Source organism: Rhopilema esculentum, chromosome 4 (genome assembly GCF_057945365.1).
Source record: "Rhopilema esculentum isolate cy_ngs chromosome 4, ASM5794536v1, whole genome shotgun sequence".
NCBI classification, from domain to species: Eukaryota; Metazoa; Cnidaria; class Scyphozoa; order Rhizostomeae; family Rhizostomatidae; genus Rhopilema; species Rhopilema esculentum.
The window spans coordinates 2581692-2594134 of NC_142818.1; the positions used below are offsets into that span (position 1 = coordinate 2581692).

At 36.5% G+C, this 12443-nt stretch overlaps 1 protein-coding gene across 3 annotated transcripts in view; it reads left to right on the top strand.

Annotated features, from left to right (window-relative positions):
* LOC135690552 (uncharacterized) overlaps window positions 1-12443 on the top strand; it is a 44722-nt gene that overhangs the window by 3146 nt on the left and 29133 nt on the right. The window contains exon 1 of one of the 3 annotated variants that reach the window (XM_065208140.2): window positions 4216-6301. The exons of the other annotated variants lie outside the window; for them this stretch is intronic. The gene's annotated coding sequence lies outside the window, so the exon portion shown is untranslated. Of the gene's footprint in view, window positions 1-4215; window positions 6302-12443 lie in introns of those variants that run through there. 3 annotated transcript variants of the gene reach the window in all.

The following is a 12443-nucleotide window of genomic DNA, read 5'->3' on the forward strand; positions in this document are numbered from 1 at the left end:
AATTCAGGCATATATATATTGCAGTATAACCACATTGAAAGAAAGATCAGGAACTGCTCTTTAATCATAGCTGCCCAGTGTCCTAAAAACTACTTCTGTATGCTTGGTAGAATTAAGAACAAATACAAACAAATACAAAATACAGATGATCTTTAATTTAATGTCAGGGTGACATTCAGTATAGTTTTTGGTATTCTGTCACCAAAATCTGCGCTTTCCATTATTCAACCTGATATTAATTTCTCCTAGTTTTATCAATCCATTTAGTTTCTCACACTAAGCACGTAGCTTGGATTGCAGCTTTGAATGGTCTGTGATAATGGACTTTTTTGCTTATGTTTTTATGTCCAGTGCTTCTTTTAATGGGTAGTCATTTGAGGAGTAGATGTGTAAATATTCTAAGGCTTTATTGCACACCATCTATTTATCAACACAAGGTATCACCTGCAGGGAAGGATTTAGCGAGGGGGGGGGGTTCTGTCCTGACTACTACTAGCCCTGATGCTACGGTCATTTGGTCCGTGTTTAATTGCATTCAAGTGTCGTCACAACTTATCAAGTTGACCCAGTACAGTGGACAAGACCGGTAAAACACATCAAAATAAAAAACACAAAACAATTTCTTGAGGTTTTGTCACCTTATTAGTTTCCAGCGCTTTGGTTAAACAACGTACGAATGATTACAAAAATAGGCGTGTGATTAAACGCACTCTTCGGTGTGGGAAGGCGTGTACCAGCGCGTGCGACTGCGATCGCACGCGTTTCCCGGGAAAGCCTGTAATCTATTCCAGTCAAGGTAACAGAAAATTTATAGTTTAACTCTTTATAAAAAGTCCTAAATGTCATAACGCTTTTTATAAGAAACAAAGGTCGGTGTTGTGTATTCCAGTTTCTTAATGTTCTGGAAATTTCAATACTCACTGTTTCTTAAGAGTTTCTTAATTATAATGTCATAAATGATGTTATGAAATGTTCGTGACCTTTTTTTCATGTCAAGAGATTCGCTTCCGTTCTGACGCTGTATTTAGACGTGGAAAGTATATTTTTATCCCTTGTGTCTTAATTTCTAGGCCATCAGGGCAATCATGTTTTTGGATTTTAGAAAATTAAGTTGTTCTCAGTTTTATCACGATTTAAGAGTTTCTTAATTTATTGCTTCGAGTACTGAAGTTTCTTAATTTTTTTCTGACTGTCCAGTACTCGTTTCTTATAGCCAGTTTCTTATAAAAAATGAGTGTATCAGACTGCTTTTTATTTATATTTTTTTTTCAAGAGATGAGAAAAGATTGGTTATGTTTTGGAAAACAGCATAGAAATGATTATATATTAATCATTTTAACGTCTATAGTCACTCAAATTTCTTTTCTCATATGGAGAAGACAAATCTGCGATAAAGAATTTTAGCAGCCAAATTTCTTGAAGAAGGGTTTTGCTGCCCTCTGAATTAGTAAGAAATCCATATGCAAAGACTCTATTAAAGGGTCCTAGATCCTGCAAATTATTTGGTTTTAAAGAGAGCTCTCGTTCTGATAGATATATTTTACTTCTTACACATAATAATTCTACCGAAAACCATCAGTCTTGTACATTTGAAAAACTTCCTTCAAATGAACTGATCTAAGTGTTCAACTTTCTGCACAAATTTCTTACCTATTCAATTTCTTAGCTATTCAATTTCTTACCTATTCATTTCTATTCAATTTCAATTTCTTATCAACTTCTATCCCCTGACAATGAATGTTTGGAACCTATTATCTTCTTCAAGAACTAAACGGATATCAGAGCCAAACAATGTAAAGTAAAAGCAGATGTTCCCCTTTTTTATTTGTTTATGTATTTCATATTTCATACCTTCGTACCTCGAAAATCCAGAGGACACTCTGTATTTAGGCTTAGCATGCACTTTGGTTTGAAGGACCCGACTTATGACAAGATTTAATGAATTTGCATCATGTTATCCGTTTTTTCCTTTTTCATGCACTCTGAAAGAAAATTTTGTAGCTTATCAGTTTAATAAGAGATGTTATTATAAGGCACCTGACGTTTTGATTTCGGGATATTACCGTCGACGTATCTATTAACAAGAGAAGAACAATCGAAAGTCTGAGGAGAGGCCTCTAAACCTACTACCAGTGCTTTTCCAAATGCTACACTTTGAAAAGAAAGAAACACATGTCCCTATTCTGGATTACTGTTGCATCTAGCTGCTTCTAAGGCCACGGCTTCCAGTTTCACTTCTAGAGCCCTGAGTGATCCGCACCATGTACCACGAGCCATGATCCGCGCCATGTACCACGAGCCATATCCGCACCATGTACCACGAGCCATATCCGCACCATATACCACGGTTTGTTTCGATATGTAGGCCTAGTGGTAAATTATAAGCGTAGAATTAAAGAATTATATATTTAAATCAAAACAGGAGTATGCAATGTTTTTGGAGAATCATGCTAAAAGTTCCTTGAAATAAATCAGGTAATAGGCACAGCTATTGACGGCGTTGATTGCTTCATTGCTGAAACAGGTTCTTGCCGCAAAACTAGTGAATAAACATTTCAATTTTGCCCGACTGTCAGCCTGCTTCAGCCATTTGATTATGCCCTGATATGCAAAACCATTGCTTTAATAACAGCCTTGAAGCTGTGAGCCACCTGCAGTTTAGATTTTCCTGGTCCGTTTTGATTTAAAACTACTTTCCAAACTCTTTGAATAGAAATTAAGATCATCTTGTCGGCTAATATTACACTTGCCTTGCTAGATTCGACAATGTTGATAACACAAATTATATCTGTTTGCAAACATACCTGCTTTGCACTTTGTGTCAGAAAAAGCTTGCAAAAGACATTGCTTAGTAATCAGCTTTCATGCAGAATAGATTATCCTTCATTAAACACAGTCAATTTTTACGAAGAAGTGATTTTGAAACAGACGTTTCTTCAAAATTGTATTCCACATTCTGGCAATAATTGCATACCTGCCCCCAGAGTATGCTACAAGACGCTAATTATGAAAACTACACAATTATAATGTTTTCTTGAAAAATCATTTCTTGAAGTCATTCTTCAAAAATATTACAGCTCCACGCTGCTAAGTTCAATTTCAAAGATGTTATTTAAGATGTGTGTTAAACTATACACGGTATTTTACACAATCATTTGCAAAGCCACCTTGTCACAATTAGCTTGTCTCTGTTGTAACTGGTAGACCCACTGTGGAGATATTCACTTTTATTCGTATAGGTTTCACTTCAAGTACTTTTGACACTAATCTGTTGAATTCTTTGATTTTTTATCGCTTTAGTATGGTCCTTCCCCTTGATTATTTCATTTTATTTGTTTTTCTTATGATCCATCTGGTCCATTTTACTTTAATATAATTCTTGGGTTTGCATTACGTTTTGTTTGAAAGGTATGGTTCAATTTTTGCCTTCATTTTTGTCTCAGTTTCATTTCGCCATTTTAAATTGAATTAAATACCACCCCTTCACTTGCATTTTGCTCTCCATATCTGTTCTTCCATTCACCAAAAGCATTTGTCAGTGTATTTGCTGTTTTCCATCTCATTTTTGTCATTCCAAGTCTACAGTGACTAATTTCCATTTACATTTTGTCTTTGCAGTGCTCAGTTTTTGTAAATTTTATTTAACTTTATCCTTTTTCTTCGTTTTGCAATTTGGGTTTTAACTGTCCTCATATTTTTATTCAGCCTGGATAATTCATCAATCCCCGTGTTGTTCTGATTTCATTTTGCAATTTCAAAACGAAAAGCTGTGATAAACGTCGTTTTTATGTATTTGTTAATAAATAGGCCCCATTGTGCACTTGAAATTATACTTTCCTAGTAAGTCGGTCAGTCTGTAAGTTAGTTAGTCAGTTAGTTAGTTAGTTAGTTAGTTAGTTAGTTAGTTAGTTAGTTGGTTAGTTAGTTAGTTAGTTAGTTGGTTATTTAGGTAGTACATTAGTTAGTTAGTTAGTTAGTTAGTTAGTTAGTTAGTTAGTTAGTTAGTTAGTTAGTTAGTTAGTTAGTTAGTTAGTTAGTTAGTTAGTTTGTTAGTTAGTTAGTTAGTTAATTAGTTAGTTAGTTAATTAGTTAATTAGTTAGTTGGTTAGTTAATTAGTTAGTTAGTTAGTTAGTTGGTTAGTTAGTTTGTAAGTTGGTTATTTAGGTAGTACATTAGTTAGTTAGTTAGTTAGTTAGTTAGTTAGTTAGTTAGTTAGTTAGTTAGTTAGTTAGTTAATTAGTTAGTTAGTTAGTTAGTTAGTTAGTTAATTAGTTAGTTAGTTAATTAGTTAGTTAGTTAGCTAGTTAGCTAGTTAATTGGTTGGTTATTTAGCTATTTCCGACATAAGTTAAAAGGTTACCCTTGCCTTCTACATGGTAAAGTTCTGTACTCAAAATTCTCACTTAAATTTTCGTCTTACTTTATCTGCATTTGCAGTCGCGCAGACCAGCAGCTGTTAAAAGACTGGCATGCTTGCTTTCACTAAAATTGCATTTGATGTGTGTTATATGATGCAATCAACTATGAGATCAATCTTTATCGTTTAATTTACCGCGTATTTGCAACTAAGACGGGTTATACTTTGATAAAATGCTAAAATATATAGGATTTGTTATTTATGTTGGTGTAAATGTATGAAATGCAAGTCTCATAACTATGGATGTAGCGGATGCAACACGTTTTTGGGGTGCTTAGTATGGGTCTTACCCGAATGTTATTGTTTGATTCAGATAGTACTCCCCGAATGGAGCCTGAATGGCGATAGATTTGGGTGGCTGCAGTCCCCAACCTCGGTGTCACCTACGCCCATGGTCATGATTGAACAGAAACCACAAGTTACAGCGATTCTTGAATTGAACCCTTCTCAGTTTTCATAGGCAAATGGACCGGGGCAGAGACAACAGAAAATTGGTTACTCCGTTGTGAACTCTTTCCGTCTTTGGTTACTCTTATCAGTAGATGTCAACCTGTTTTTTAGATGTTATTTATAAACATGTGACTTTGAAGGTTGAGCCACGTGTTCTTATTCTTTGTGATATCCCCCACGCACTGGGGAAGTCTGTAAATCACCACAAATGACGCTTTTGTTCGAATATCTTCACTATTGCCCCCTTTTAACTACTGAGCTCCAATTCACTCCCAATACCAATACCTTTTAATTTGAATTATGAAACAATGGTCTATGGTCTTTAAAAATCAACTGATTTGAACCAAAGCAAGAAGATAAAAACTTGATAAAAATTTGTTCTTGATTGTTTTTTGTTTGACAGTGAAGAAGATGAATCCTTTTTACCACGGCTATAAACTACGATTTACTATCTAAAAAATCTCGCTAATACTCTTCTAACAAGGACCTTTACTACCATGTTTAAATACCAGGCCTTTATCTTAAATAATATTACTTCACAAAGAATCATTCTACATTCTATGTTATCAATTGCCCGCGAAATTTCTCTTTTCGGAAGTATGGATTTCTCCTAGTAACAGGTACACGTTTTGCTTCTGCTGGAGACAATCAATTTCGAATATGTACTCGTGTTTTCTTCCCCTATACAGGTGGCACACTGTGCCCTCTTAGGGTACATCCACACACATGCTGTGTTGTATCTCTTTCATTGTCTATCAAAGGGGATGTGGGCACGCTCGCAAAGGCCTTCTATCATGTTTAAAAGTTACAGCTATTATTTATTAATTTGTGTATAACAAATTCACGGTTTACAAGTTGTAGAGAAAGCTATTCCTCAAGTATTTATTGTGCTATCAAAGAAGATAGGAACAACCAGCTGCGCCCATTCCGGTTTCATCAAAGAGAGTCCTGTTAAAGCCTCTTGACCATAATCTTTTGTTTAACAATGACCTTGGTTTGAATGATAATTGTCTTTGTTACACGAACAATGCCAACATTTGAATAGGCAGGTGGCTCGCCCTTATGTGGCACATGTACACATTATTACTAGATTAATAGCCCATCAGCTCAGACATAAGCATGTCGCATTGTTTAGCCTATCACCTGCAAAATTTCCTCCGGTAGCTTGTTGTTTGATAACTAAAGTAGGATTGCTCTTGCCGTTCTCGCCTGCTGTTTGTTTTTATTTTCAAAGAATTTCGCCACTTCGATCGACTTTCTTCAGCATTTCCTACGCAGAAAGTGGATGGCTTCAGCTTTAAAAGCTTGAATGCAACATCCGTATATATTACAATGTGCCATTAGATACACGAACGAAATCAGCTGCTTTTCAAGAGACTACATTAAACTCGCCTCTTTTTGTTCGAAATCATCATTGTAAAACGTTTGGATAGGTAAGTGTGAATTAAATCTTTTAAACATTCATATCTGCTTAGTTGTACAGTTTGTCAGTAAGCGTTAAGCAAGATCTGTTGATTCATTCATGAATCATTTTGGATTTAATTGTATTCAGTTACTCAGTATCTTAACAAATTTGAAAGGATTGATATCCAGCTATTTCAACAGCATCCAGTAGCTCTTCAGAGCAAATGGATGAAGAGTACAGGTTGTTTGCAGGCATTCATGTCCTCTATATCTTTTTTTGACCGAAAGTTGATGCCGACGTAAAATCTTCTTGAAGTGTAGATGTTATCTCAACCTGCCCTCTCGGAAAAACTACAACGGCATTCGCTATTTATCAAAACATCGAATCTCCTGAAAAGTCGTACAAACTGTCTGAACGAACAATTTGCGTAGGCGGCAGCCTCTATTGAATTCCTTCACCTTAAAGGTCTTTACCTGTAAATATTCTATTAGGTATTAATATCATATACTAAGTTATACATTGATTCTGATAATGTCCAGATGCGTTATCCATGCCCTCTTTGCGTCAAAGGCTACTCCCTCCGCAATTATATAGCTTCAATTATTGATTACATTTGACGAATCGTGTGTAACGGACATCTTCAATTTTCTGGTGGCATTTTGTTTTGCCTTTACAGGGAAGAATTTGTAATGCTTATTGTCTTGTGACGTGATCACCAGCTATTATGCTTACATGCGCACGCTCCATATCTTAGATATAGCCTCATCATGAAATGCGCAGTTGCCGTCTTCTTTCCAATGCTCCGTTCTGATTATCTGGTACAAATATTGTGTAGTGATGAAGGATGAAGACATGCGTGTTTGCCAACGCTCTCTATTACTGCGTGTATAACAAGTGCCATTGTTAACGAGAAATTATTAACACAAAAGGTTTTTTGCTAAAGGCGTACGAGATTTTCATAGAGTGATATGCCCCTCGAGGCTATGTATATCTCAGAGCTTTGTATGACAGCTATCACAGAATATTTCTCCTTTCCAGCTTGTGAGCTTAGAGGGTTTATGTGGAAATCAAGTCAGCGCGGTAAAGTGAGATTCCACTGCATGAGAGGCAGGGTCTCACTGAGGTGGGATAAATTTTTTCATATAAACGCTGGAAGATGGGATGAAGCTGGAAGATGGGATTAAATATTCATACGCGATCAAATTGTGACCCACTTATCAGCACACAACTGGAGGGTGGGATGATTTTCTCCTTATACAGCTGGGAGGTGGGATAGAATCTTCATGTAAACATTCGATGGTTTTATCCCACCTTTCAGATTCTGGGCTGAGAGGTAGGATACATTTGCTCATATAAACAGGCCCTAAGAATCAAAAAAGAAAGAAGGAGAGAAAGAAGAGGTAATTGAAGTTACCGATAAAGATGTCTATGCCCGCAAATGTTGTTGTCGGCTTCTACTTGAAGAAAACTGGACGCAGAAGAGAGCCTTGTCAGAGTAACATTTACTGATTTTTACCAAAATGATGAAAACAAACGGGAATAGCATATATTAATGGATACTTTAATTCAATACACCAATTCGACTTACGGTCTCATTTTGAAGAATTCTCCGAATTCTTTTTTACAAAATTTTTGACCTCAGATTCGGATTTTCATTATGGTATTGCTCACGAAATTGATTTTATGGCGAGATAAAGATGAACATTTTATAAGGGATTAGACCGTGATTGGCGGCTAGGGGGGTAAAGTTTCACCCGGAAACGATTTTTGCGGTCAAATCCTTCACAAGTTTTCAATATTCATTTCTCCGTAAACTCTAAAATGCAAGCACAAACAATATGAAAAATTGCATCCGACCTAAAATTATAGTGATAGAACCAAATCTGAGCTTAAAAGATTCGCATAATTTAAGTTTGGAGAAATTTCCAAAACTAGGCCGTAAGTCGAATTGGTGTATGCAATCCACATTTAAGATGAAGGCAAAGATTTTCACATTGATTTGCAGGATGTGTTTAAAGATGGCAATGTATCCATAAACAAGTAAGGAAACAGGGATACAATATCAAAATCTGACTCCTTTCATAGGAGCCCGAGAGAAAGAATTATATTAAGATCATTTATATTTAATGTGATTTGAATAGTGTTAACTTTAAATGCTTTAAAAGTGGATGGAGGTTTGTAAACAAGCTTTTCCATGGATGAAAATTGACGGTATACACAAAACAGATCTTTAAGTGTGCTTTTACCGCAAATTAACACCAACAAAAAAATATATATTGAGTTTTCTGCTGTTATCTCATATCTGTGACGTTTCTAGCTTGCTTGTAGAATCATCTTGGGGATGATCTGTCTATCTTTACTTGAAACGGTAAAATTGTTCTTTTAAGAAAGAAGTTTCTGTGTCAGAAGTTCGATTCTGAGAAAAAAGTTCTTCCGGTAGACATCATTTCGATTCTGAAGCAACGCTTGATGCGGTATACTCTACAAATAAAATATTCGTGTGATTAGGTGTAAACATTCCTCATATACTAAAGGTTGGGGTCAACCCCAAACCATGTCCTCTTTCTCGGTAACCTTGCTCTTATATGGATACACTGCTGGTTGTGCTGCTATGGCTTTTCTGCAAGGGGCTCTTTGCTTCTCGTAGATACTAATCTCTCCCCGGGTTATATCCACCAGAAACCTTGCCGTAGCCTTAATCACAAACTAGATTGACGGCCAATGACCCCCCTCCCCCTACAACAGTTAGTGCGTTTGGTAGTTATTCGTTTTCATGAAGTAGCGCAACATTCAACTTGTTGCCCAGATTTGCAAATTTTGCGTGAAGCGCATCAGCCAAATTTGATTTTCACATAAATGTCTTATTGTATCGGACGCACTGCCGGGCTAATATATATCGATCTTTTGCAGCGCTTTCAAAGGCCAAGCCCCTAAACCGGCATTAGTTACATGCAGCTGTACCTCTTTCCCATTCGTTGCCTCCTTTTGATGTCGCATCTCATGTTATGCCATTGACTAGAATTAGCACCTGTTTCTAGAGCATTTCATTTTGACTTAAATTCTGAGCATTTCATTTGATTGAAATCTTTAGAAGATTGACATTGCCTCTTTACATTGCACATAATCTAAGCAATTCGTAGTTTTAAGAGGAAAACAATACGCAATTTCCAACAACCCAAACATTGGCAAATGGTTCGCAAGCAACGGAGAATTCTATTAACATAAGCAAATACTATTTTCCTTTTAATGGCTTGAATTTAATTGACTGTTTTCATAATGTTTGTATTAAGTGTTATAGAAACGCAATATTGAATACTAATTGTAAACTATTAAGGCTGGACTATAGAGAATCGAGTCCTGTTAATAAGCAGGACCCTAGACAGTCGGCTGTATAGAAAGGAGCCCTGTTGGACGAAAAAGGCACGTTTGTTTGATATGTCCTTGACTGGCTTTATGGGGAGAGCTTCGTTTGGCGTGCATCGTGTACACACATATGAAGGAAGTAAGTTGAGGAAATTGATGAGCTTTCTTTGTATTTAAGAGACGCAGGCGTTGTTATTCGCTTTTCTAAATGAGATAGGATCACCAATGGCGGGCAAAATATGCCTGGTTGCCAAGTGATTTGTAACTCACACCATTTCTCATTCTTCATTTTTCAATCACATACTATATATTTGAATATTTGCTAAGATTGCAAATTCTTTTAAAGGCCCGTCCCTTACCTGGAGGGGAGGGGGAGTTATGGAGTTATGACTTAATTTCTCTTCCACTTTTCTGCTAAATAAATGTTTTAAATTGACCCAAGTTTTAGTTAGTTAATTAATTAATACGTTAGTTATTTAGTTAGTTAGTTAGTTAATTAGCTAGTTAGCTAGTTAGCTAGCTAGTTGGTTAGTTAGTTAGTTAGCAAGTTAGTTAGCTAGTTAGTTAGTTGGTCCATGATGTTCATCAGTTTTTGATTTGTTACCCCGATATCTTTTCTCAACTCACCTGTGTATGTTCAAGCTGCTTTTCCTTCCTTTGGTTAAAGCTCAAATATTAATGTAGATAAACCTGTAGATTTACAAGAATACACAGAGTACAAGGATACATATACAACATTTATGTAGTGCATAGTTCATAAAATTATGTGGACTGTATTGTGGCCGTCCTTATATCCTATGATGCTTTAGTAATAGTTGTCCATTTGGTTTTGGTGCTTCCTATGATGCCAAATATTTTCAAATTCATAATTCCATAGTTGATTAATAGTAAGATTATCTTTTGTTTCTTTCAAATTTCTGGTGTGATATTCTATTTCAACCTGCATAGCTCCGCAATGAAACTGATTTCCGTAAACTTCCGTTCTTAAATTAAAGACATAAGTAACTTCATTCTGTGAATTTTGCCGACATCGCACCGAGGCATTGTCACTTAAGTGGTAAGCAAAAAACATAGAACAAAAAACTGTTTGAAAGAATTGTTTCTTTTAAATTTCTTCTTCTTTTGCAAGCCGTTGATTCGCAGCAGATGGCGATGAGACTTTTGGCGTAGCCAGAGTTCTCTGAATAAAGAAATGGTTCAAGTTATGAGCCTTGTAGGAAAACAGTTGTTATTAATATTTTGTTGAAATCATTCTACACAAATGAAGGACGTTTAAAAGGGGAATCATTGAGACGGATTATCAAGATATTTTGATGTTCGATAAAAAAATTGCAGTCCTCGTTATTGTAACTGATTATTGTTTTGTTTTTACCTTAATACCATTGCCTCTGCGTATGGTGAGCTCATTTGGTAAGAAGAACCCTTGCCATGTCAGGGGCGGATCTAGAAATTATTCTGAGGGGTTCTAAAACGTAAGGCTTGGTAACCCAGGGTGTTGCTATGCACAAACTCTGTACCCCTGCTAATAAGCCATAATGAAATGAAAGTCTTCCATAAACTAAAAAGCCTGGATGCCTTGATTTATATAGTAATTTTTGGTTTCAGCTTTCATGCCAATTGAACGCAATTTGCAGCTCGCCCCTCTTATATTCACTTAGGGTACAAAAGTATAGAAACTGTAGTCAAATATGATATGATGGCCCGCAGTGGCAAAAGGCCCGAGCCCACAAATTTTCAAAGCAAAATTTAATTTTTGACTCTTTGCAGCCATTTATTAGAACTTGATCAGCTTGACCAAAAAAATAACGTGGCTGGTGGAATGAAGCCCTTGAAGTGCAGTGCAAAAGTTGAACACAGGGATTCAAACACAGCATGCATCGACATATGACGCCGAACCAAACAAAGAAGGCCCTGAATGTTTCGCTATGGGCCTGGCGTTTTGAGTATTTTTATGTATTTGAAATTCTTAGAGAAAAAAGTATTCGCAGGAATATAAGTAGGTATAAAAAGGAAACCCCTTTTGGTCAATAATAGTAAGGGCAAGTTTTTGAGATGTTTTTTATGTAGTTCTTGAATTATTAAAAAAGAATAACAAGGGCTCGGGGCTCGGGCAAGCTTTATCCTCTGAATATAAATCATACCTCATGGTCTATGAATAAGACGTGAAACACGGAGTTGAAACTTGAAACCGTTCTGTTATATAAACCACAGCGTTTACAAGTTCTGCCGTTCCAGCATCGAGCATCAGGTAAAGATCGTCAAAAGATCCACGAAAACATATTGCAAATTTGCGCCTAAGCATTCGTCGCGTGCTGTATCATAATTCAACTCCCCCTGGTCAACCTCAACTCCCCCTGGTCAACCTCAACTCCCCCTGGTCATAAAACCACTTATACATTTGACTGTAGATTGAAGCGAAGAAACTCCCCCTGGTTTGTCGGTATTCTTTGATGTTTTGGATTTTTGAAATCCATGGGTTCTCGCGCCAAAGTTTAGAACCCCTCGACCTGGCACCGTGATTGGCTAGATTCACTTCCACGGGTGCAGAAACTCGTATAATTTACAGGCCACGGGTTCCTTAAAGGGCTACTCCAGCCCAAAATTTTTATTTCAGAACACGATGTAATCAGACCTCCTGAAAACGAATCTGTTATTATTTTTTTCATATCTCTAACCGTATTGTAGTTATTAGCGTTTGTAAAATGGTCATTGAGTTGAATTGTTTTTCAACCGTGTTATCGGAGATCTCCGGATTGACGTCACAGGCATTTTCGGCCTCGGTAAGTTCGCGGCAAGTATCATCGGCT